Source organism: Pleurodeles waltl, chromosome 9 (assembly GCF_031143425.1).
Source record: "Pleurodeles waltl isolate 20211129_DDA chromosome 9, aPleWal1.hap1.20221129, whole genome shotgun sequence".
Lineage (NCBI taxonomy): Eukaryota > Metazoa > Chordata > Amphibia > Caudata > Salamandridae > Pleurodeles > Pleurodeles waltl.
Genome location: NC_090448.1, coordinates 817,716,421 through 817,743,786, shown reverse-complemented (window position 1 = coordinate 817,743,786; position 27,366 = coordinate 817,716,421). Strand labels below are relative to the sequence as shown.

Here is a 27,366-nt window from a genome sequence, read left to right as displayed (position 1 = left end):
CCAGGTGGATGTGTAACATTGTTTAGCCTCCTGGGTGACACACAAGGGAGAAATCTCCAACCAGAGGACAATTTCAGGCACACAAATTTCACACAGTGAACGATTGCGCAGGAGCTGATACTGAAAGAGTTTATTTGTTAAGAAATAGTTTGAGGTCATTTAGTTGCTGCTAAAACATTTTGAAAGAGCAGTAACTTCCACGTCAGATGACGGTTGAATAATGGTGCACTAAACATGTGCTGCTTAGGCATGCTATGCCTTTGTTTCATACTCTGGTGCATACTAGTGCTAGCATATTTGTCACTATTGAAGAGATTTATGCTGTATCGTACTCGGGTGTAAAGGGTGTTGTTCAAAGATTAGCATCAAACAATATTTTAGGATTTTTGTTCGCTCATTTTCTATATTGCACAAGTCACTGCATCGCCGGTTTAGCATTTAATCTGTGAGTTTTCAATGAGGATGTTTGCTTTGGTTGAGTATTCTGGAATACTCCCAGCTGAATCCTCAAATGGTCATCATCCTCAAATGGGCATCAGTAGTAGGAAGTGGATAAGAGTTTGAGTTGCCTCCCCTAGTTCATCTACATACCTTAAATTAATGATACATAAACATTTCCTTTCATTGATTGCTGGCACTTTCCTAGGACTTTTGTGTCTTTGGTGTAATGCCCTAAGTGGCCAAGACTATGCACAAACGTGGATCTGTTCTGCCCGTGCCACAGATTCCAAGCTATACCTCACTGACAAAGCCTAGCAAGGCCAAATCCGGTCTGAGTTTCTTGTTGCATAGCAGATCGGGATAGACTGCTTCCATAATCGACGGGGGTCAGTACTGATTTGAATAAGGCAGGGCTCAATCTAGAGTGGTCTAGTGGATGAGAAATTATGGGGGTCATTACGACCTTGGCGGGCGGCTACCGCCGCCTGCCAGGCGGTAAACGCCTTGCGGCCGCCAATGCAGCCACACTCACGCTGCCCCCATTATGACATCCCCGCCGGCCCAGCGGGGATGAGGCCGCAACATAGGAGCCGGCTCCTAATGGAGCCGGCGGTGTTGCAGCCGTGCGACGGGTGCAGTTGCACCCGTCGCGCTTTTCACTGTCTGCTATGCAGACAGTGAAAAGATGGCCGGGGCCCTGTTAGGGGGCCCCTGCACTGCCCATGCCAGTGGCATGGGCAGTGCAGGGGCCCCAGGACACCCCTTACCGCCAGCCTCTTCCTGGCGGTGCAAACTGCCAGAAACAGGCTGGCGGTAGGGGTGTCATAATCCCCAAGCCAGCGCTGCTTGCAGCGCTGCCCTGGCGGATTATCAACGGCGGGAAACCCCCGGCCCCGGCGGTGCAACCGTGGCGCTTCCGCCGTGGTCGTAATAGGGCTGGAAGCACCGCCTGCCTGTTGGCGGTGCTTCCGTCCTATTAGCCCTGGCGGTCTCGGACCGCCAGGGTCAAAATGACCACCTATGTGTTGTAATGCTACACCAGTGATTGCCAATGGTTTAGACTGTTTGCAAGCATTCCTATCATTACCTTTCTGTCTTTGATGTTTTTAGCACTACCCATGTAAAGCATTTTCAGAAGATGGACAAGCTTGCCCTCTGTTCCTCTTGACCGGGCTGTGCTCAGGCCGACAAGGCTTCGTCATAAACACAGTCTCTGCAACCAGAGAACTGGGGCCCAGAGGGCTTTGACCTGGTATGGGTTGTGGGTTGTGGGAACTGCCTCACCTCTACTTGTCCACACCCTAACACCAGTAGTACCATTTACTTTCGGTCTTACTGCTGTAAAGCTTTTGACTGAACCTTACCTTTCAATGATTATTGACACTTACTTAGGGCTACCAGCACAGAGCACTTCAGACAGTAGATCAAGGATGCCCTGTATTTCTCTTGAGTAGACTGAGGCTTACGCGGACATGGTGCTTTCACAAACAAAGTCTTTGCACCAGGAGACTAGTCTGGGTATTTGTAGGGCTTGGATCCTGTGTGGTTGTTGGAAATGCCTCACCTCTAGTTGGACACATCCAACCTTCCGAAAAACCATTTAAATTGGATTTTACATCTGTGAATCTTCGGACTGAACTTTACCTTTCATAGATTGCAGCGTGGTTTTAGGACTCCCTGCACAAAGCGCTTTTATAACTCCTTGTTTGCCTATAAATTTGTATTCTTGCTAACATGGGGAGTCAGCAGGAAGTACTAAAAGTACAGTTATATGGCTTTTCTACTGTAGGGAAGGAGGGACAGGGAGGATAGGGACTGCTCATTAAAATGTAGTTTTCAAGGTAATTTAACCACTTGACTACTATGGTGCTAAGCCCTTCTTTGGGTGTTTGGGGAGCTTGAGTATTAAACCTTCAGATTTTTTTTTTCACAAACTGTATCTGTCCCGAATTCGGGTTCTTTTTTTACCAATTTCCAGTGGATTCTAAAGGTACCCAGGGTTCTTAGTTTCCCTTTAAGGGAACCGAGAAAATAGCTAAATATTGTATTTTTGTGGGAAAATTGGGGAAAAAGTGAATTGCAAGAAAGATATTTTTTTTCTAAAAAGGGTATCAACTAAAGGTTTGTTGTGCTAGGATCACCATGCTCCCAGCTTTTTAGGAACAAGCATAATTGTATCAAAACATTTTTACCACTGTTTTTGCATTTGTTTTCTAAAAGGTAGTCCATTTTCCCTAATTGTTGTGGTTTCAACCTACTTTCAGTTTCTATTGGGAATAGCTGTGAAACCCAGGAGTGATCCCAGAAAGCTATACATTACTGAAAAGTAGACAACATTCTTAATTCAGCAAGGGGTAATTTGTGGAGATATCTCAAGGTTTTCCCAAAGAAACAAACTACTGAACTTAATAAAATTATGAAAATGAGTAGAAAAAACAGCAGTTTGTGACTGCATTTTGATCTGTAATCTTTAGTGACAATGGGCAATTTACAAAACCAACATATAGTATTTGTAGGTTCTCTAAAAACATGTAACAATAAGAGTAACAACTGATCTGCACCTTACAATGATTTTTTTGTACTGTGTACCGAATATACAGCAATTCTTATGGTAAAATATAAGGAATTAAAAATGTATATGAAAGAAACTATGTATTTCTAAAATGTACACAGAATACTGAGTTTAAGAACATTGGTTATTTGGGGGCGGGGCTAGTAGCGAAGCTGGTCGGATCGCTGTAGGCGCTATCCCAGGTGCAGGGTAATCCACATAGCTTCGTGTTGATCCTACCCTGCTCCCTCGCAGCTGGCTCCTCACAGCTTGCGGCTGCCATGGGGTAGGTCTATATCTCATGCACCACTGCTCCTGTTCCAGAGAGAGAGATGGTCTGGGGGATCGCTGTGTGCTGAAGGGCTGGCTGTTGTTCATCTCCCCTCCACAACATATGAGACACCTGTGAGTACTCTGGCCCACCTACTCACTGTGAGTGTTCACTGGGAATGGAGGGCAGGGCTAGGCGGAACAATATAAGGATGATTGGGCCACCAGAGCATATAGAGGGCTCTTCGGTGACCACTTACTTGGAGGACTGGTTGCAAGAGGTGGTCACAACTGAAAGCCTCTCCAAACATTACTCTCTGGAAAGGGCGCATGGAGTACATGCAAGACCTCCTGCCGCAGGAGTCCCCTCCCCCCCCAATGTGTGATTCCCCCACTGCTGCACTCTTAGGAAGGTGAATATATACTTAGGCAAGTGCAAACTAATGGTCCCTTCATGGTGGATACCCTGTGCGTATCCATTTTTCCTGATTTTACGACAGCAGAGCAGGGGCAAAGAATCACCTTTCTTGCGGCAAAGACACAGATGAGAGGGATGGGAATAAATGTGCACTATTGTTCTCGGCTAGGGTGCGGAGCAACCTGGTTGGGAAGACCACCTTCTTTGTCACACCAGGGATGCGTAGCAGTTGCTGGATGCATTTGACTCCAGAGACCGCATTCGCACAGACTCTCACCCAGCTCCTCCAAACAGTTTAATTGGAGCAGGGATTCGCACAGCTTAAGGCACAGTGGAGTATGGTCCACACAACAGCAGGTCCAGGAGGGCAGAAAGGGGGCTGTGGTGGCGATGGAATTGCTTATACTTTCCCTTGATGGCTCTTTGGGTCCTCTCAGCACAACTGATGCCATGCACTCGCTTGTTGACAGCGCCACTGGATCAGACACCAGTTTCCATTTACCTAAAATTACACAGGCACTGCAGACAAAATCACCTGATTGCTAATGGTTGGTCTTTCCTAATGTTTGCTAACTTTTACATTGGAGGTTGTGGTCCATGTTCAATTTTGGCATTGTACCACTGAATATAATGATCTGAGCATGTTACTGTTCTGTCTGGGGTCGAGGCCATACCTTGTGGCAAGACTACAAACTATCTATCCCCTCCCCCCAATGGTGTCACAGGTGACTAGCGGAATGCCAGCTTCTGCAAAGACACCCAGTCGTACAACGAGTAAGACAGTTTGGACAATGCACTGCGGCATAATTGTTCTGGGTGGGTACAGTTAGTGTTTGTCTGTTCTTTATTATTTGGGTCCACTGTTGGGAGAGGCATTGCTGCATGAGGTATGTTAGTGGTACAACTCTGAGCAGGCAGCAGGGCTGGAGGCTTGGCAGGGGCGGGACAAAATTTAATGGATAGAGGTTGTTCTACTATTTGGTTCCTCACTTGATATGTCAGGGGCCTGATTTCTCCTGGTAAGAGGCACAATGTCCAGGCCTATATTAAACTGTGCAAGGTAAAGCTGCGTCGTTGCAGGAAACGCACATTACCAAGGCAGTGGGGCTAGCATTACAAAGAAGATGGCGGGGTCAGGTTTACTTTATGTGTTATTCTGACTTTGTCCATGGAGTGTTTACTTGGATACTACAATTGTATGATGGAACCACACATGTCGGAACAACACATGACTTAACAACAACTTCGGAACAAAGACCTTGTTGTTTCCACGCATACCTTTATAACAAATTTTGTTGCAAAAGCATGCCTAGTATGTGGAAACGACATACAAAACGGCATGCATGGTTCTTTCATGCAACCCCCCAACCTCCCTGTGCCCCAAAACTACCCCTACCCCTAATACCTAAACTACCCTGACTCCCCCACTGGCCTGAGCCCTAAAAAAAAAAACTATCGCAACTCCCCTCTCCCTGCCCTTAAAAACTAAAGTACCCCAACCCCCTGCCCGCCCTGAACCCTAAAAAAAACTACCCTCACCTGCCACGCCTACCCCACAAAACGAAACTACCCCAACATCCCCCACCTGCCCTGAACCATAAAAAAAAAGCTACCCGACCCCCCACCGCCCCTAAAAAGGAAACTACCCCGACCCCCAACCCACCCTGAACCCAAAAAAACAACCCCAACTCCACCCGCTCCTAAAAACAAATTTACCCAACCCCCCCCCACCCACCCTGAGGCCTAAAACCTTCCCCCTAATAAGTAAACTGCCCCGAAATCCTAAACAAAACTATCCAGACCCCCCACTGCTCCTAAAAACATATTTACCCACCCCCCCACCCACCCAGAGCCCTAAAAAAACTACCCCTGCTCCTAAAAACGAATGTACCCCTACACCCCCCATTTACCCTATGCCCTAAATCCACCCCACTGCCACCCACTACCCACAACCCCTGCCCCAACCCCACTTACCTCACCACGTCCTCTCCCGGTCCTTTCTCCTCTTCTCTTCTCCCTCCTCTGCCCTTCTTTAAACCTTCTTCCACCCCTAAAAAAAAAACAAACCCCCACCCCACCCCTAAAAAAAATTAATAACCCAGCCCCCAACCTTAAAAAACAGCCCAATACCTCCCCCCAAACCCAAGCCCTTAATCCACCCCACCCCTAAAAACTCTCCCCAACCCTGCCCCAACCCCACTTACCTCACCGCATCCTCTCCCAATCCACTCTGCCTTTTCTGTGCCTTAACCACGCATATGCGTAGTTTAACACATGTGCGGTTAGAGCAAAGAAAAAGGCCGTGGTTGTTCCTGCAAGCGGGGTTGCACTTGTGTGGGAATTGTCCACCTTGCTCACAACACGTTGCTTAGGATGTTTCCCGGATACTACTGGGGGATCCTTCTTCTATAACTTGGGGTAGTTGACCTGGAGGGGCGATATATTGTACTTGAGGTAAGCCAGTGGGAAAGGATGTGGAGTTGATGAACATTTATGCCCCAAACACAGACCAACCAGCCTTCCTTAAATCCCTGTCACAGCACCCCTCCATACTAGTGCACTATGAATTAGTGGTGTTTGGGGGGACTTTTACTGTATAGCTGATACCGCCTTCAACAGGTCTCATCCACCCCTGCCAACCTCACCTACACACGCGTTGGCCAGAGCCTTCCGAGACTGGAAATGGGAGTGAGGACTAGTGGATGTCTGGCTAGTACAAAACCCACAGCACAGGAAATATTCCTCTTAATCAGATATACATGAACTATTTGTACAGTTGGACATATTACTATGTGGGGGCTCGACAAGCGGCAGGGTGATACACTGAGAATATCTTGCAAAAACCCATTCAGACCATAACCGATTCCTGCTGGTGCTCCATTGGGAGTCCCTCGATCACCAGTACCATCCTGGAAATTAAGCATGGACATCTTTGAGGACCCGATATTTCGGTGCTCCTTGGCAGCTACGATTTGTGATTACTTTTTGGAAAATGAAGGGACCACCTCTTCCGACCTAACAGAATGGGAGATATTTGAAGTGGTTGTTAGAGGCCATTGCTTCATGAAAACGGTTGGGATCTCAGGGATGTGGAATTCCTATCGCCCGACGCCCGGGACATCTTGTTTGGGGTCAAGGGCAACAAGATTTTATGTTTACTTTGTCCTTGGGACAAGTAGGCCCAACCCTCTGCAGCACAAACCCTTTGGCTGCCTGTTTACAGAGAGTGGAACTCTCTGCAGTTGAGGTAATGTGTTTCCAAAAGATAATGCTGTTCGAACTTGTATTTATGGTTCATTATTTGAAAACCTTCATTATTAGGGTGAGTGCTGTAAATAAATGTTTTAAGGTCACACTTCACTACTGACGTTGGTTCCAGTATAAAAAAAAAAAAACGTGTATACACATGTTTGAAAAGTTTAGGCTATGAGGCTAAGTATAATGCTCCCAGAATGCTCTCCGATTATATGCAAATGAAGTGTCATTTAGTAAAATGTTTTGATGCATGCTAGTATTTCCCAAAAATATTTCTAATGGAAAATCAGTGTAACCATTTTCAACACGATTATGGGAAGCATAAAAATAAACAAACACTGACAAAGCCAACTGATCTGACATATTTTTATAAGTCTTTTAGTTTCATCAATGCGTGTCTTGTTTTGACATGGCTTTTGTAACACTTTATTGTTGTGGGAGCTACCAGGCCCTCAACATTGTAACAAACACTGGCAAAAAAAAAAAAAAACGTTTTTGAACTCTAAAAGCACATGTTGCCACCAGTGGCATAACAAAGGCCCCGCAGCCGCCCTCCAGGGGGCCCCTTCAGCACAGCACCTGCCCTGAGTGAGTCTGGAGAGGGGGCTCCTCCATGTTCTTTGCAAAGGGGCACCCTCCAGTTTCGTTACGTCACTGAAGTTCCTGACACTGAACAAAACTACTTTGTGTGCCAATATGCTCCTTGTGGAAGAGAAGAATGCGATCACTCACAGTAAAGCCAGCCGAAAGAGAGAGAAATAGAAGTTTAATAAAAACAAAATGTCTTTGTTAACACCAGACCTAATTAGGGACCAAGACCCACATGTAGGTAGCTTTTTGCATGTCGCAAACAGCGACTTTCGCTGTTTGCGACGTGCAAAAAGCACATTGCGATGCACAAACCCAGTTTTGCGATTCGGTAACCTGGTTACCGAATCGCAAAACGGGTTTGCGACTCGCAATTAGGAAGGGGTGTTCCCTTCCTAATTGCGACTCGCAGTGCAACGTAGGATTGTTTTGCGAATGCGGGCGCAAACCAATCGCAGTTTGCACCCATTTCAAATGGGTGCTAACACTTTCACAAAAGGGAAGGGGTCCCCCTGGGACCCCTTCCCCATTGTGAATGTCACTGTAAACATTTTTTCAGAGCAGGCAGTGGTCCTGCGGACCACTGCCTGCTCTGAAAAAATGAAACGAAAACGTTTCATTTTTCGTTTTTGTAATGCATCTCGTTTTCCTTTAAGGAAAACGGGCTGCATTACAAAAAACTGCTTTATTGAAAAGCAGTCACAGACATGGTGGTCTGCTGTCTCCAGCAGGCCACCATCCCTGTGAGGCCGCCATTCGCAAGGGGGTCGGAAATTGCGACCCACCTCATGATTATTCATGAGGTGTGCATTTGCGAAGCCCTTGCGAATCACAGATGGTGTCAGGGACACCATCCTACATTCGGATTTGCGACTCGCAATTTGCGGGTCAAAAATCTGAACCTACCTACATGTGGCCCCAAATTCTTAAAGAAAGTCACAGAAGTGCACCCATGGTATATGTCGTACCCCTATAAAATATTTGTGAACTGTATTTTAGCATGGGTAAATACGCATGTGTAGATTTGCTCATGTGAAAATCTATTGAGCATTTGCAAGTTCATTTTCCCTCCAGCCACTTTCTTCCCAACCCTGGAAGAAGTTCTAATCCTGCCATTGTCAGGAGTAAATGTCCACCCTTTCTTATTATGGGAAAATATTAGAGAGAAGCTGGTTTAAATCTTTAAAACATGCAGGTTAGTAGGTTTGCAGACTCAAAGGCATTCCAGCCCTGGAACTATTGCTTACTGCTTCCTCCAGCCCCAGTATGCAGATCTGCAGAAAGGTGGAAAAATAAGGAAATTGCTACAGTAGGGATTGAAACTGCAAGTATTCAAGCCCTACTATGGTAGTAGCCCTGGCATAATCAGAGAGGCTATTATCAGAGCTCTTACATAATGAGATTGCTGCTATAATTTGGCGCCACACTACATGGCACCAAAGGGACAAGTAGATCTTTTTACAGTACAAGTAGATTTGAGAAGCAACCTGTCCCGTGGACAAGTAGATATTTTAATAAATTCCACACCCCTGGGATCTACGTGCATTTGTTGAGAGGTCATCCAGCGACTCCTTGACCGGTTGGATACAGAGGGCCCCCATCACTCTGCTAAATGCCAGAAACTACCAGTGGCTATAGAAAAATTGCTTGAGTTGTTAGAGAGATTGACGGGCTATGAGTACCATCAATATATGACTAAAGCACATAACAAGCACAACAAGGCCGGTCGCCTGCTCTGCTGGCTTGCTAACCCCTCCCGTGACCAACTGCAAATCCTGTCCATTGCAAACGCCACAGAAGCTCAGGTGTATTCTCACTATACCTGACTTTATGCACCCCCATCCCCCGACTAAACATACCTACATCATAAACATGTGGAGAAACAGAGTGGGACATGAGGTAGATGCACTACTGAAGGTTGAAATCAAATGGCTGTAGGCACATGAAGTTATTAAGTCCCTGGTGTATAGGTTCTCATTATCCTAATGAGACTACTGGATTCAGGCAGCAGAATCACCTGTACTGCGGGGGACTGAGTCTGATCACGCACCATGTGACACCTGTCGGCCTAATCCAGGTTTGTTCAGGCTAACTAGCAGTGCCTCATCTCCACCCAAGAGCAGGGATGATTGTGGCAACCGGGTGCATGACATACATGACTCCTCAGGGGAATCGTGGTCACTCAGATCTCATTCATTTCTCTCAGTTACATTAGTGTCACATATGCAAGGACAATCGGAGGCAGAGTATAGTTCAATAAGGATTTATCGAAGAAACTGCATCTTAGATAGTAAAGCATGTATTGCAATAGCTAGGACGATGAAGCACAATAAGATTAAAATTGTGACAAGGAGAGTAAAACACAAGAATAACGTTACCATACTGTCACTGAGGTTTGTAGGGATGGTTCCTACCTAAGCTATGTTGGAGCACAGCATGTTAAGCTCTAACTCTGCCTTTCAGGTTCCCCCTGGGAAGACATCATCCCTCATGCCTCAGCAATAGGCTTGTAGTCTACATAAGCAGCTGTAGCGAAGCAATCAGCCATCAGCATACAGTCATGGTCATCTGACTTGGATCTTCCTCCAATGTACATGGGTCAAAGTAGTGTTTTTATAATAAAACAGCTGATGTTCCAAGAAAGGATCCCCACGTAAGAGTGTGTATGTTTCTGTGAACATTGGAGACAAAGTGTACCACTTTTTCCGGCAACCTATCTTAATGCAGCTTTGAGAAAAGCACAAAGTGAAAGAAATGTCTTGTTTAAGAACACAGTGCTGACCTAGGTGAAGAACAGCTAGATAGAGAACATAAAACAAGACTGCAAATGTGGCTAATGTTAAAATAATATAGCAAAGCTAAATAAAATATATCTAGGTTAAAGTGCACAGTGGTAAACCTAGTTTGCTAAAATAACGTGTATAAAACTATAGCTAAAATGGCTACACAACACCCTCCCCTTGCCGGTTCAAAGGTGGTTCAAAGCCTAATTTAATATATAAAAGCTACTAAAATTCATCTTAAAGCATAAATATATGGGAATGTCAATGATGACAAGTTAAAAGACACTTTAGCATATATGAAAAGGACAACTTAAAATATTAACTGTGGCGTTGAGAAAGCTGAATTTCAAAAGTCAGAGTCAGTTTTAAAGTTGCTAATTGATTCCGAGATAATTGAAGATAAGAAATCTTCCACTTCTGCAGGTGGTAAAGTAGGAAGTAGAAACCATGGAGCATTCATGTTCCAAAGCCTGAGCTCCAGCCGAGACAGCAGCATTCCGTGGTGTGAGCTGCTTGATCCACAAAGGGCAACTCATAAACAGCTTCCCGTAGGAAACGCACCCTCAACGCGCATGTCTGGGAATGAGCCCTTAGCGAGAACATCAACAGATCAGCGTCCAATGAAAGCAAGCGCTGCATAGAAAGACAAACTTTCAGTGTATATTCAAAAGGCCACCAAAGGCACCGAAACATGGGCTGCACACAATGCAAAGCCGGTCTGAATGACAGAGACCAGTCACACTCCAATTGCTCCAGAAGTGGTGCTCCAAAGTACTGCATCATGCGTTCACGACACAGCTGCGCTGGTGGAAGCGCTTTCAGTCCTCCTTGTTGTAAAGGACAGCCATTGCACAGAAAAAGTAGCAATAGCAAAATGCCACCTATTATAGCCAAAGTTAATGGAAATCCCCCGAAAATACTGGAAAATATTGAGTGTATGGCTAAAGAGTATTAAGCCAAATATAGAGGAAATGGTGTGAACGAAACCAGAACCAACAGCCTAAAAGAAATGTGCGATTTCAGCAGTACTGGACATGTTAAATATCTGATCCATGAGTTCACCATAGTGTCTCAGAAAGTTAGTACTTCAAAGGGGCTGTATCTCTGTGGATGACCTCGCAACCTGAAGCGCATAGGTCTTGCATGCAGATGTAAGCGCCACATGTTTTTGAAACAATAAAGCCTTGAGTCTGGTCAACTTGTAAAAATTCACCTTTGAAGTAGCGATATGGGGCCAAAACTCAGCTACTTCCCTCTGTTGTGTAGGAGGAAAAGTACATTCTCGCAGCATGTAACAATTTTGGAGACTGAAACAACATAAACTATTCTGGCTTGCATCCCAAAACAGCTCTCACTATTAAGGAGAACATAGCTGCCATTCGAGAGCACCTGGAATGCAAGTCTAATCAAGGGTACTGGGACTCCCTTAGGATAACAAGCCAAGTTCACTGCCGAATCATTACACGCCCCATGCAAGGACAGCTGTTTACAAACCATTGAATGGCTGACAGAAGTCTCACATTCCCTACCGTTAAGAAAGACCTCTTTCATGCCACTGAGGCATTTGTTCTAGAAGAGCAGCTCCCACACCCCCTGTATGTAACTATATCCTAGCCTTTCATATTTGCCCACTGGAATGTGTTTTAAGCAGGATGTGAATTGAAGTGTTGAAATAGGCAGATTGATGATCCCTTGTATTAACAACTCAGCAGATGGTATTTCAGCCACAGTGAAAGGCAACTTTTCTAATTTCTCAATATTTTACATGACATAAGTCGCTTCCTTCTTAGCCATTAGTTATTGTTGTCACGTTAAATTAAATATAGAAAATATGTCCCTCGCGCTAACGTGTTGCCAGGGAACGCAACCTACTTTCAGTGTTTGTAGTGTCCAATCTAACTACATAATGGATCTTAGTTGACTCTGTCCGTGGTGAAAAGAGGACATGTCGCTCTGCACTATGTCTATTGCAGAGGAAACGATGTTGTTTAAGGTGTATATTCGGTCGGACAAGGTATTAATCCCATTATCTACAACAGCTAATGCCTTCTGTAAGTTTTCCTGATCTATTTGCCTTAACCGGCCAGCAGCTTTTTGTTGAGAAAGCTTCCAAATTTCATTATAGACTACATATAAGAAGCGCTTTCTGCGTTGTTTACTGGAGCCCAAGAGGAAATCCTGTAAATCAGTATTATTAGACAGGAGACTGAGGTGTTCTTTAACAGCATCTAGTGATGAACTCTTCAACCATTGCTGGCATAGTTTCCTTACATTGTACGTTGTCACTATACCCGCATGTTCAGATGACACATAGCGAGGTTCAAGCCTACTTGTTCTAAAAACCAAAGTGGAGTTTACAAAGCATTTATGACACCCATTGGTATCTATTGGCCACAATAACCACCCATCAGGACGTGAAAGTGAAGCATTAAATGTGCCATTTTGGACCCATTCATTGAGCTGATCTTCTGTTGCATTGATACATTTTTGCCATTTGTAAACCTTTGCAGGAAAACTGGGCACATTCAAATCCTTAATTTTTGCTAAGCCTAAACAACTTGTCTGTTGTACAGTTTCATTTAAAAATATCATATGAACATGTATCAGGCTTGCTCTAAATAAAGTTTCTTTTCCCCTTAGTCGCCAATTTTGTGTTCCCCACACACTTTTTAAGTCAATCGACTTCAACCAATATTCATAGCCCTCTATAGCCAACCGGGAAACAAGAGAATCAGAATAAATGAATTTTGTATCTATCAATAATATATGTACATTTTCCGTAAATGCCAATTTGAAATAATATGACTCAGCATTTTTAACATTGTACCCAGAAAAATAATGCCCTTTCTCAAAATATGTTTTAGAACTCCCTTGTCGTGGAGTTGGACAATGTTCCTATTGTGTGTAACTAAAAATAGTTTTCGGGGTACTTGCTCTGGGAATGAAATGGTGTCCATAATAATTATAACAGAACATGTCTCCATAATTTTCTTTGGATTGATAAGCATTCTCACATGCAGTAAAATACTGCAACTCAGTCATCATGGAATCAACTGTTTTCACATCCCAGTCATCAGAAACAACTCTTGGTAATATGACATCATTCATAGAAAGTTTAAACAAGTATGGCATTTGAATGACCTCCGTCGGGCTGTATATATAAAATGTGACTTTATCCCAAACAGTCCCATTCGGGAATTGGTATAGCGAAAATGTACACGAAAGACGAGTCTCTGCGGACCTTGTCAGAAGAGAAATGGGGTTTCAGGACCTCATCCACCAGTTCAATTGTTGCTCGTTCAGGAAGGTAAAGACCATGCATCAGTAAGAAAAAAGGTAATAACAAAGCCAATCTAAAGGAGGAAAGCTAATACAGTCAAGGAAAGCCACAGATAGTTCCATGGGAAAATAACGTAATTTCTTTTGAGCCAAATTATCATCTTACATGTTTTTGACAGTTCAGATGCAGAAGAGGCAGATGAGTCGGAGACAGTGTCAGTGATGTCGGTAAAGTATCCAGTAGCAGTTTGTGAAAAAACTGGAGCCGTATTTTGAAGAGGAGAAATAACAGTGGTCTCCAGCTGTGGTTTGTAATAGATGATGCCATCCGTTTCTGTAGAATTTGAGAATGATCAGTCAACATTTTCTGTATTACTTGTAAAAGATGCAAGTGGAACTAATCAAAGATAATTTTCCACCCTCCCCAAGCTCGGAGAGGTGTCAGCGTTGCTGCTCAAAACTTGCATAGAAACATCTTGACCAATAGGGAGAGGGATTCGGGTACTACTGGTTGTTCCTCTTCGTCTGCTGTGCAGAATTGGCCACATAGGGGCTCATTCTGAGCCCCGTGGGTGGTGGGTGGCGCCCGCCAGGGCGGAAACCGCCGAAAGACCGCACCGCGGTCAATAGACCGTGGGGGTCATTTTGACTTTCCCGCTGGGCCGGCGGGCGATCGCCAGAAGATCGCCCGCCGGCCCAGCGGGAAAGCCCCTGCAACGAGGAAGCCGGCTCCGAATGGAGCCGGCGGAGTTGCAGGGGTGCGACAGGTGCAGTAGCACCCGTCGCGATTTTCACTGTCTGCATAGCAGACAGTGAAAATCTTTGTGGGGCCCTGTTAGGGGGCCCCTGCACTGCCTATGCCAGTGGCATGGGCAGTGCAGGGGCCCCACGACACCCGTTCCCGCCATCCTGTTCCTGGTGGGTTTTACCGCCAGGAACAGGATGGCGGGAAGGGGGTCGGAATCCCCTCTGGCCCAGGGGAAATGCGGCGGGAAACCGCCGGATCCCCTTTTCTGACCGTGGCTTTACCGCCGCGGTCAGAATGGGCACTGAAGCACCGCCAGCCTGTTGGCGGTGCTTCCGTTGCCCGTGGCCCTGGCGGTTTAGGACCGCCAGGGTCAGAATGAGGGCCATAGTGTAGCTTGACATTGTTGATAGAGACAAAGCGGTTTTCTTTAGAACCAGGCAGCAGTGGTAGAATAATAGTTCTGGTACCGTGTATCCCCAGGACTGGAACCGGTGCACGATAAGAAGGACCAAACTTCTTTTTACAGCAACTTTTTCACATACTAGATCCCCAACCTTTGGAATCCAGCCAGTAGATGTTATTGGTACATCCTTAATTCCTAAGTAGGCAGCACTGGCAGGAGCGTTGTTACAGAACTGTTGTCATTCCTGCAAGACAGTGACACGCTCATTTATGTCAAAGGGTGTTACTGCCGCCTCCACGCCAGGACCATCAAGATCTGGAACATACATTTGAGTTCCAAACAGGCACTTGTATGAAGTACGAACCCCCAGGGACCTTCTAGGCTGATTATTAAATGCTCTCTGGACTCCATACAGGTGATTAAGCCCACTACGACCCGTACCTAGTACTCTGGCTGTTAAGGATTGCTTTAAATCTCGGTTTCGTCGCTGTACAACATTATTTCCCTCAGGGTGAAATGGAGATGAGTAATGGAGTTGGACCCCTAATGAAGCTATGGCGTCCCTTAATGCCCTTGAAGCGAAAGCAGGGCCCTGGTCCGAGTGGAAAGTCGCAACTGCATATGTGCTGATAAAGACTTGCAAATCTTTAATAACAGTCCGAGCGTCAGCCGAGCGTTGTGGCTACACCCATAGAAATCATTAGCAGGAGTCAGCAGCGACTAAGATGTATTTGTATGCACTTTCATGTGTCAAAGGACCGCAGTGGTCCAGGTACACACATTGTAATGGTTTGTTAGAAATTAGGAGGGGTGTCTGCAGTGGGCGTATAACAGTGGACCCCTTAATTTGTTGGCAGATATCACAACAGAGGACATACTGCTTGGTCTGTTTGTATAGACCTGGCTACCAATAACTAGCCTGCAACAATGATATTGTAGCTGCCACACCTGCATCGGCAGAAGCAACTCCCTCATGCACTGCTTTGATTAACTCTGGACTTTATTGGGAATCACTAAAACTCCTACTCCTGGTATTTTTACTTCTGCATCAAGCATGCCTCCCATCCGGTAGGAATATTTAGTGGATTATCCTTCAGGTAAAGGTGTGCCGTCAGCCGAGGCTTTCACGGCAGCCAGTATTTCATTGTCCGGTTTCGTCCTAGAACGAGTTACCTCAGCAACAGAAGCCGTAGCTACTGCTGATTTGGCTGCTTCATCAGCCAGTGTATTCCCAGCAACGTGTATTCCAACGCGCTGGTGTCCAAGTGTATGTACAACATGGAAATTTGGTAACGTTTCCTTCAGATCTGCTACTTTCCCCCACAGAAGTCTGTGTTTGATGGTGTTACCTTTGGAATCTCTGAACACATTCTGACGCCAGTAATGCAGGTATTCATTGAAGGACTGGACACAATAGTACGAATCACAGACAATCAGTGTGAGCTGGTCAGGAGCTGTATGTTCCAGTGCCATCACCACAGCCTTTAGCTCTGCTAGTTGTGCAGTGCAAACCCCCAGGGTTTGCATAAAGGTATGTTGTGGATAGAATTTACTACCCTCCATATAGCCGCTTACAACTGTGCAAGCAGCGGAGTATTGATGCTTTGTGCCTATAGCAGGTTCTGCTGAGCCATCGGTGTACATGACTCTTTGATATTGATCAATAGGTAATGTATTTGCCGGAACTGGGTATTCTAGTTCATATTGCAAAAATTCATGAGTTTGTAACTTTGGGTCAAAAATATAGTCAACATCATTGGCTGTCAGAGACGTTGCACATTGGATCCAATGTGGATGTAAAGCTTTAGCGTTTGAAATGCTGGCTTTGATTACAGCCTCAAGGGCTGGGATTGGAGATTCGACAATAATGCGATTCCCCTGGGCTAGTGTTCTCTCTTTAATGACAGCCATCTGAATAGAAGTGAGAATGTTCTCAGTGGGAGCAAAGCGTTGTTTTGCTGTTGAGTACAAATGTGATTTGTATGCAATCAGGACTGTCTCACCCTCATTGAATGTTACATAGGTGAAACCAATGGCACCAGCAATTACTCTGGTGACCAGATGTGTTTTATTGACCCTTGTGTATAAGTGTTGTGCTGCAAGCATGTCTTGTTGCAATGCTCTGAGGATACATGTGTGGTTGACTGTCCAGAATTTACTAGAAAAATCAGGACGTGTCAAGTCATATAAGGGTTTGATGCGTGATGCCTAATCTGGAATGTATGTTCTGCCAAAATTTAGAAAACCCAATAGTGATTGGAGTTTTTTAATGGTGTTTGAAGGTTGTAACTGTTCACATTTTTCTAAGAATTGTGGTGCTAGGCTCTTTCCTTCACTTGATAATTCGTATCCCAGAAACAGGACACTAAGGAAGGCTATTTTTGTTTTTTTAAAGTTGAATTTATAGCCAAATTCGGCAAATCCGACAACAATGCAGGCTACCCATCTTAGATGTTGCAGTAATTCATCGTCTGTAAGGTAGATATCATCTACATAGGACGATGCTTCAGGGTCAGTGTCGTGCAATATTGAAGTTACACAAGCCGCAAACAGTCCTGGACTGTTCTTGTACCCCTGTGGTAAGCAACTGAATTTTTCTGGGAGCCTAGTGCACTGAAACTTGTTAGGTCTCTACTCTCAGGCGCTATAATTTGGCAGAAGAAGCCATTGTTAATATCCAATGTTGTTTTGTATTTTTTGTGCACTATGTTGTTCATAAGTGCTGTGCTATGAGAGTTTTGTATAGCATATGTGCGTGTGTAACTATTTAAGTGCCTGTAGTCTTGTCGCGTGGGCTCTCATTATCCTAAATGAGACTACTGGATTTCTAGGTAGCAGGATCGTTCACGGTGTGGGGGACTGAGTCGGACCCACTTGGAAGGACCTCTGTCACCCTAAATCCGGTTTTGCTCCGGCTAACTAGCAGTGCCTCATTTCTCCAAAAGGCAAGAGATGATTAGGCAGCCGAGCGCATGACATCTTTGGAACTTCTCAGGGAAGTCGTGGTCACTCAGATCCAAACCAACTCTCTCATTTACAGTGTGATCTCATATACAAATGACAAAGGCAGTGTAAGTTTTATATAATGTTTTAATAAAACAACTGCATTTTAGATATTAAGGCGTGAGCCGCAATAACCAGAACCATACAACACAGTAGGATTGAAATAGTCACGAGGAGAGTGAAACATAAGAACAACGCTATCATGGTGTTTAACAATTTCTACTCTCCCTTAGCTAGTTCTATTTCGAGCACAGCATGTTAAGCTTCTAACTTGCCTTTCTGAATCCCTGGGGAGACATCAGCCCTCATACCTGAGCAAAGGCCTGTGATCTGGTTCAGCATCTGCAATGAGGCAGTCAGCGTCTAGTTGTGGTTCCCTGGTCGGAATCTCCCTCTATCGTGTAATGGGACAAGGAAGTGTTTTTATAACTAACATGTCAGCGTGATCACAAAATGTCCCTATGCAGGAATGCCAAAGACTAAACTCCTACCACGTCTATCGGCAATGTACCAGACTGTATCCTTGACTGAAGCACAGAGTGAACAGGAATGTGTTATGGAGAACTTCAGTGCTGAAGTAGGCTAAACAGTGTGATATGAAATATAAAATAAGACCCTAGAACTGGCTATTTGAAAAATAACAGTACGAAGCCGAATAAAAGCATTCAGAGCAAAGTGCACAGAGGCTCTAGGCTGCGAGCAAAGGAACAAAATACATCCAGGGCAAAATGCACAAAGGCCTAAAGCCTGAAGCTAATGCGCAAAGGATATGTAAAACTGACCACACTGCACCCTCCCCTTGTCGGTAGCAAGTGGTTCTAAAAACATAAAAGTATGCCCCAGATATAACAAGACATAAAATATACATTTCGACAAGGTCAGAGGACAACAAAGTCATAAATTTGCAAAGCATGTGACGATAAAGCCAAATTCAATATAATGTCAATTTTTCTTTTATGTTAAAAAAATAAATAAAATCCAATAGTCAGACAGAAGCAACAGAAAGCAGGAGTTCCTCCACTTCGATATATGTCAATATCGGAAGATCCACGCCAAAAAGTACCATGGAGCAGGTGTGTTCCAAAGCCCCAAAATCATTCAGGGCGGCACCCCGTGCAGGGCCTATGAATGAGATAAAACCATCTTCCTCCGGGAAGGGAATCTCATAAACTGCCTCACGAAGCAAACGCAACCGCAGTGCACAAGTCTGGGAATGAGCCCTAATCGGGAACATCAACAGATCAGCATCGACCACCGGGGGGCGCTGCTGTGAGAGACAAAGAGCCAGTGCATGTTCAAACGAGCACCAGAGGCACCGAAACACGGGTTGCACACAATCCAAAACCGGCCGGAATGTCAGAGACCAGTCACACTCCAATTGTCCCAGGAGTGTTGCTCCAAAATGCTGCATCATGCGTTCACGACACAGCTGCGCTGACGGGAGCGGCAATATAGGAATTCGTCGCGGCGGGACAGCCATTGCGGAAGAACAGCAGCAACAGCAAAACCCCAGCCAATAAAGCCAAAATAATCGGGAAACCCCCAAAAATGCTTCTGAAAATAGAGTGAATAGCCGAAGGTATTAAACCGAATATGGAAGAGAAGGTGTGAGCAAAACCAACACCAACGGCTTTGAAAAAATGTGCAATTCCAGCAGTACTGGACGCATTAAATATACGTCCCACGAGTTCACCAAAGTGACTCGGAAAGTTAGTATTCAAAACGGACTGTATTTCCGCCGATGACCTTGCCACCTGAAGTGCGTAGGTCTCGCTAGCAGATGTAAGGGCCACATGCTTTTGAAACAATAGAGCCTTTAGTCGACTCAACTTGTCGAAATTTACTTTGGAAGTAGCAATATGAGGCCAGATGTCTGCTACCTCCCTAATTTGAGTGGGGGGAAACAACACATTCCCGCAGCACGTAACGGCCTTGCTGACAACGACTACGTAAACTATTCCGGCACGCATGCCACAACAGGGTTCATTGTTAAGAAGGACGTAACTGCCGTTTGAAAGCACCTGGAAAGTGTTTTTAATTACTGGGACTGGAACTCCCTTCAGATAACAAACTAAGTTAGCAATCGAGGCATTACATGCCCCGTGTAAGGACAGCTGTTTACAAACCATGGAATGGCTGACAGAAGTTTCGCATTCGCTACTGCTAAGAAAAATCTCCCTCAAACCATTAATACATGTCTATCGAAAGGGAAGCTCCCACACCTCGTGTATGTAACTGTCTCCCAACCGTTCATATCTACCAACCGGAATGTGCTTTAAACAAGAAGTAAATTGCAGAGTGGAGATAGGCAGATTAATAACCCCATGAATCAACCACTCAGCTGACGGAATCTCAGCAACCGTAAAAGGCAGTTTCTCCAATTTTCAATATTTAACATAACATATGTCGCTTCCTTTTTAGCCATCAGCTGTTGTTGACGAGTCAAATTAAAGGAAATAAAAATCTCCCTGGCACGAATGTGCTGCCATGGAACGCGACCTGCCTTCAAGGTCTGTAGAGTCCAACCCAGCTGCATGATGGACCGCGTCTGACTCTGCCCATGATATAAAGAAGACATATCAGATTTAATAATGTCTATAGCAGAGGAAACGATGTTGTCAATTGTATAAACACGGTCTGAAAGGGTATGCATCCCATTATCCACAACAGACAAAGCCTGTATCAAATTTTCCTGATCAATTTGTCTCAACCGGGCCGCTGCCTCCTGTTGTGAAAGTTTCCAAATTTCATTATATACCTAATATAGAAAACACTTCTTGCGCGGCATTCGTGGTCCTGACAAAAAATCTTGTAAGTCAGTATGATTAGACAGTAACGTGAGATGTGACTTAACTGCATCCATCGTGGATGATTTCAACCATTGCTGACAAAGCTTCCCCACGCTGTATGTAGTAATGATATCAGCATGTTCTGGTGATATGTAGCGAGGGTCTGCCCTACTAGTCCTGAACCCCCCTGAAGAGGTCACAAAACGCTGATGACACCCATTAGTGTCTATGGGCCATAATAACCACCCGCCCGGATGTATCAATGAAGTGTTAAGCGTACCATTCTGGACCCAGTGTATAAGCTCACTAAATGTGGCATTAACATATCGCTGCCAATTGTTCAATTTGGAAGGGACAGGAATACCAGGCAAATTCAAATTCCCAATCGTTGCTAAGCCCAAACAACTAGTCTGTTGCACAGTGTCATTAAGGAAAATCATTTGGACAGGAATAATACATGCCCTAAATAAAGTGTCCCTGCCTCGCATTTGCCAATTTTTTGTTCCCCAGACACTTTTCAAGTCAACAGTCTTGGACCAATATTCATACCCCTCAACCGAAAGTTTAGATACAAACAAATTTGAATACAGTAATTTAGTATCGGTCAACAACATTTGCTTATTAGCATACGGAGTAACTTTAAAATAGTAAGACTTAGCATTCTGTTGATTATGCCCAGAAAAATATGTAAATTTATCATAATACGTTTTAGAACTCCCCTGTGGAGGAGTCGGGCAATGTTCCCATTGCACATATTCAAGTATCGATTTAGGGCTACTCGCTTTATGAATAAAGTGGTGTCCATAATAATTGTAGCAAAACATGTCACCATGATTATCTCTAAATATGTAAGCATCTTCATCGTCATAGACAGTATAATATTGTAATTCTGTCAGTATAGAATCTACTGTCTTCACATCCCAATCATCAGAAACAATGCCTGGTATAACAATATCATTCATTGATAATTTGAGAACATACAGTATTTGAATCAATTCAGTGGGACCATATATATCAAACATCACTTTATCCCACACAATCCCATCTGGAATCGGTATTGCAGAAATGTTCACATAGGACAAGTCTCTTCGAACCATATGAGACGAAAAATGTGGTCTCAACACCGTCTCCACGTGCTCAATGTCAGATCGTTCAGGAAGAAAATGACCATGTATTACCAAAAAAAAGTAACCACAAATCCCAACCACAAGAAAATAGTCATTACAGTCATAGAAAGCCACAAATAGTTCCAAGGAAAAACAAAATATGTGCGTTTAAGCCAACACAGCAGCTTAAGTGGACCGTGGGCTGAAGATAGAGAGGACGTGGAGTCAGACCCGATAACATCAGTGTCGTTGAAGCAGCCAGAGGCAGTTCGTGCAAAAGGTGCAACCGTGAACAAAGAAGCAGATGGTGGCTCCCTCCTTGGCACGCTATAAACCACATGTTCAGACATATCATTAGAACGTACAGCCATTTGATCAAAAGATTCCAAATTAATCGTCGTCTGTGGAACAATCGCAAGATCAGTTTCCACCCTCCCCAAGCTCGGAGAGGAAACAGCATCGGTGCAAATCACCTGCAGCGGGACTTCTTCCCCAGTAGTGAGAGGGATTCCGGAACTACTGGGTGTCCCTCTTGGTCTGCTATGCAGAATTGGCCACATGTTGTAACTTGACATTATCAATGGAAACAAAGCGATTTCCTTTGGCCCCGTGCAGCGGCGGTAAAATTACAGTTCTCGTGCCATTAACCCCTAATACAGGGACTGGTGCTCGATAAGAAGGACCAAATTCTTTCTTAACTGCGACCTTTTCACGCACAAGATCCCCAATCCTGGGTATCCAACCAGTAGGCGTTACTGGCTCATCCTTAATTCATGTGGAGGCAGCACTCGCAGAAGAGTTATCTTCTCGGAATTGTTGTAAATCCTGCAAAACAGTGACACGATCATTTATGTCAAAGGGCGTATCTGCCGTCTCCACACCAGGACCATCTAGATCAGGAACATACATTTGTGTTCCAAACAGGCACTCATATGAAGTACGACCCCCCAGGGACCCTCTAGGCAAGTTAATAAGTGCTCTCTGTACTCCATACAGGTGGGCTAGCCAACTACGACCCGTACCTATAACTCTGGCTGTTAAGGATTGCTTTAAATCACAATTTAAATGCTCCACGACAGAATTTCCCTCAGGATGAAATGGAGACGAGAATTGGAGTTGGACCCCCAACGAAGCCATGGTGTCCCTGAATGCCTTAGAGGCAAAAGCAGGGCCCTGCTCCAAATGAAAAGCCGCAACTGCAAATGTATCGACAAAGATGCGCAAATCTTTAATAACAGTCCGAGCGTCAGCCGAGCGCTGTGGCCAGACCCACACAAATCAGGAGCACGAATCTACAGCAACCAATATATATTTGTATGCACTATCTGGCGTCAGTGGACCACAATGATCCAAGTACACACACTAAAGGTTTATTTGAAATCAGAAGGGGCGTCTGCTGCGGGCGTCTAGCAGTTTAAACTTTAATTTGTTGACAGACGTCACAACAAAGGACATACTGCTTTGTCTCTTTATAGAGACCAGGCCACCAGTAACGAGCCTGTAAGAGCGAAATCGTGGCAGCCACACCAGCATGTGCAGATGCCGCCCCCTCATGTGCTGCAGATATTAATCGAGGTCTCTCAACTTTATTGGGCACTTCACGTACACCAACGCCTGGGATTTTAATTACAGCGTTTAGCATACCACCCATGCAGTAACTATATTTAGAAGGGAATCCTTTAGGAAATGGCGTGCCATCAGCCGTAGCCTTTATGGCAGCCGAAATCTCTGTGTCTGGTTTGGAACTCGAACGAGTCACTGCGGCCACAGTGGCAACCACCACTGCCGATTTCGCGGCTTCATCAGCCAAAGTATTTCCAGCAACGTGTATTCCAACACGCTGGTGTCCAAGTTTATGTACAACATGGACTTTAGGAAGCGTTTCTTTCAGATTCGCAACCTTCCCCCACAGCAATTTGTGTTTAATGGTGTTGCCTTTAGAATCTCTGATCCCATTCAACCTCCAGTAGTGTAAATATTCATTGAAAGACTGAACACAGTAGTAGGAGTCACAGACCAGCAAGGTTAGTATCGCCGGATCCGGGTGTTCCAAGGCTAACAATAGAGCTTTGAGCTCAGCCAACTGTGCTGTACAATCACCCAAGGTCTGCGTATAAGTATGTCGGGGCAGAACACTTCCCCCTCCATAGTGCCACTCACCACCGCACATGCAGCAGAATACTGTTGTTTAGTCCCAACCGCTGGTTGCGCAGAGCCATCGGTGTACATGACCACCTGATATTGATCAATAGGCAATGTGCCAGCGGGAACTGGGTACTCCATTTCATATTGAAGAAATTCTTGAGTCTGCAGTTTAGGGTCAAAGATGTAATCTACATCAGTGGCTGTCAAAGACGTAGCCCATTGTATCCATCGCGGGTGTAAAGCTTTCGAATTAGGAACACTCGCTTTAGTAACAGCCTCTAAGGCCGGAATCGGGGAAACGACAATGATGCGTTGGCCCTGGGCCAGAGGTCTTTCTTTAATCACAGCCATCTGTACAGCAGTTAGTATTTTCTCAGTTTGTGCAAATCGTTGTTCTGCAGCAGAATACAAGTGGGACTTGTATGCTATCGGGACTGTCTCACCCTCATTAAAGGTGACATATGTAAACCCAATGGCACCAGGTATCACCCTGATGACCAGATGCGTTTTATTGTCCCTAGTGTGTATATGTTTAATAGCTAAGAGATCAGTTTGTAGATCTCGAAGAATATGTGTATGCTCAATCGTCCTAAACCTACTCAAAAAATTTGGGCGAATCAACTCGTATAAGGGTTTTATACGCGTAGCATAATCAGGAATGTAAGTTCTGCCAAAATTCAGAAACCCCAACAATGACTGGAGCTTCCGAACCGTATTAGGAGGCTGCAATTGAGCACATTTCTCCAAAAAATGTGGCGCTAAGCTCTTGCCCTCATTCGACAACTCATATCCCAGGAAAATGACGCTGAGGAAGGCAATCTTCGATTTCTTAAAATTAAACTTATAGCCAATTTCAGCAAACCCCACAACAATACGTGCTACATGCCTTAGATGTTGCAGAATTTCATTGTCTGTCAAATATATGTCAGCAACATATGATAACACTTCAGGGTCCAACTCGTGCAGAATTTCAGTTACACGAGCCGAAAATAGTCCTGGGCTATTCTTATACCCCTGAGGCAAACGACAAATGCACTGAAACTGGTATAGTCCCGACTTTCGGGCGCTATATTTTGGCAGAAAAATCCATTAGAGATATCTAATGTTGTTTTGTATTTTTTACGCACAATATTATTCATAAGCGCTGCGCTGTGTGAATTCTGTATTGCATATGTGCGTGTATGTCCATTTAAGTGTCTGTAATCCACCACTATCCTATATGAATGGTCCGGTTTAGCAACTGGAAATAAGGGATTATTCATCGGCGAGACACAGGGTTCAATTACACCCTGGTACTCCAATTGTGTAAGAATATTCCTAACCGATGCCCTTGCCTCAAATTTGATAGGATACTGCGGCTGAGGTTTGCCCTTTATTGGAATTACATGATAAGGTGATCGTCTATCCCACCCCACATTATATCTATATAGGGGGGGGGCCTGTGCTAGAGCCCATGATTTACCATAGGATTCCGCTAGTTCTCTCGTAACAAGAGGTGAGAACGAAGATATAATAACCTCCTCCCCAACCAGACAGTCGCGAACAAAGTCAGGTGGCCAATCTTGTTCGGCCAGCAGAACGTCATACAATTGTACCATATGGTCCCAAAAGATGGCCTGTACAATGCGGTCAATGTCCCCTTCTAATTGCAGAGTTACTTTATATACTCTATCGGGATCAGAGACACGCATATCTGCCGTTTCGACTTGTATGAAGTCATCAGTTGCTTTCACCTCCAGATGCTCTAGAAGACTCCGGCGAACTATTGTGACCTCTGCCGCGCTGTCTAACAGTGCTAATGCCCATGTCTTGTTCGTCAAGAGAACTCTCTTCTTGAGCGGCATGTCTAACTGAGACTGCTGCCACTTTCTTCTTTTTAAATTGTTGCTTTTGTTGGAGCGGTTTCTCTTCCTGTTTAACAGAAACCTCCATTGAGCGTTGTGACTCCTGTCTCGGTTTCACGTACTCAGTTTTCCGCTCTGACCGCCCACCTCTCTCACTTCTTTTGTCCGAGGAGTCCTGAAAGGAACGAGATTGGCGTGTATCAGTATTTTGATATCTATCTATCTATCTATTTGATATCTATCAGGCGTTTTCAAATTATCCCTATTCCTGAGATTATACCTATTCTGCGGGCAGTCTCCGGCTGCGGAGACTGCCCCCCATCTTTCTTAGGTGTCTGTTGCTTTTTCTCCCAGCGCTTCTTATTACCCTCAGGCTGCTGATTTTTAGCATTATCTTTACTATTTTTACCCTGTAATTGGAGTTTTTGAGGTCTAGCCCCTAGGCTATCACGACCAATACTGGAATATGTTTCTGCTATTATTCTCGGGAGTTCCCGCTCTTGATTAAGTTGCGGAACGTCTCGAAGACGCATACGCACGGCTAACGCCACTGCTTCTCCCTTGAGATTACTCAAAATAATAGAAGAAACTGCAGCAAAATTGCCCATCAGCTGCATGCCTAAATCCAAGGCTGGGGCAGCCCCATATTCATCTTGAATTTGTTTAAGCACTTCCGGTAGATTAGCCAATGTTGGTGTACTGTGTGCTGTAGTGTAGAGCGCGGCAAATACCGTGCCCCAGGTATTACAATGGTCCACTGTGGGAACCATTCCATACGGCAAATACATCGTCAATATTCTATGTTTATCCTGAGGTCCCGTATGGGGAAATACTGCTTCCAGCGTATACATTTTTTGCTCCAGCCAAAATGGAGTTTCCTCACGTTTAGCCAGTACCTTACCCATAACTGAGTGTACAGTGGCCGGATTGATACCCGGAACCACTGCCTGTGGGTGTGCCGGAGCAGCACGCGCTGCATTAGTATTTAAAGTCTGCATTACAAACTGAACCAGTCTTCTGTATGTAGTTACTAAGTCTATATATAAACGACGAATGTCAGCCACTGCCAAGTTAGCAACCGCAGGATATGGTGTATATGTAGCCAATAAAGGCCAGGTAGGACCATCATTACTCAGTGGACCTAACCTAACTTGTGCTACTGTGTGTGGGAGGGCGCCATCAAGCCAATTATGGTGTTCTTGATAAGATAAAGGTATTTCTAAGTATGCATATGCCCTGTACTGACCAGGGACATTCGCAACAGCGTAATCGTGAAAAGTGTTGTTACCCCCATCAACTGCTGGAAATACGACCCAAGAATAAAAACGTTCTGTCCTATAGGCTGCATGGGCGTCCACCACAAATGTGACTGGACCCCCCTGGACCGTCAGTCCATGTGCTATCAGATGTCCCGTGAGCAGTTGGCACATATTAAGCGCTATGTTTACGACTTGTGGATTCGCCATTATAAAATAGCACTAGGGCAGAGAAGGCACACCAATAACGGGGTTTTCCTTTCAAAGTTCAAGCTTGAACAACCAACCACTATTAACAGGATCTACTTATATTGCGGTGGCGGAAGTCCTCCGTGCCACGGACGTCTCCGTATACGGAACCGAGGAGTCAATATATATATGAGACCGAGAGAGTCAGCCGGACCCGAAAATTAGAGCCAGACCAATCGTTGGCGGCGCCATGTCACGTGGGCTTTCATTATCCTAAATGAGACTACTGGATTTCTAG

The 27,366-nt window shown here is 44.8% G+C and overlaps 1 protein-coding gene across 6 annotated transcripts in view; it reads left to right on the top strand.

Annotated features, from left to right (window-relative positions):
- The window catches only part of ACTMAP (actin maturation protease), a 282,255-nt gene that overhangs the window by 100,958 nt on the left and 153,931 nt on the right, over positions 1-27,366 (top strand). The gene's annotated exons all lie outside the window — the stretch shown is intronic.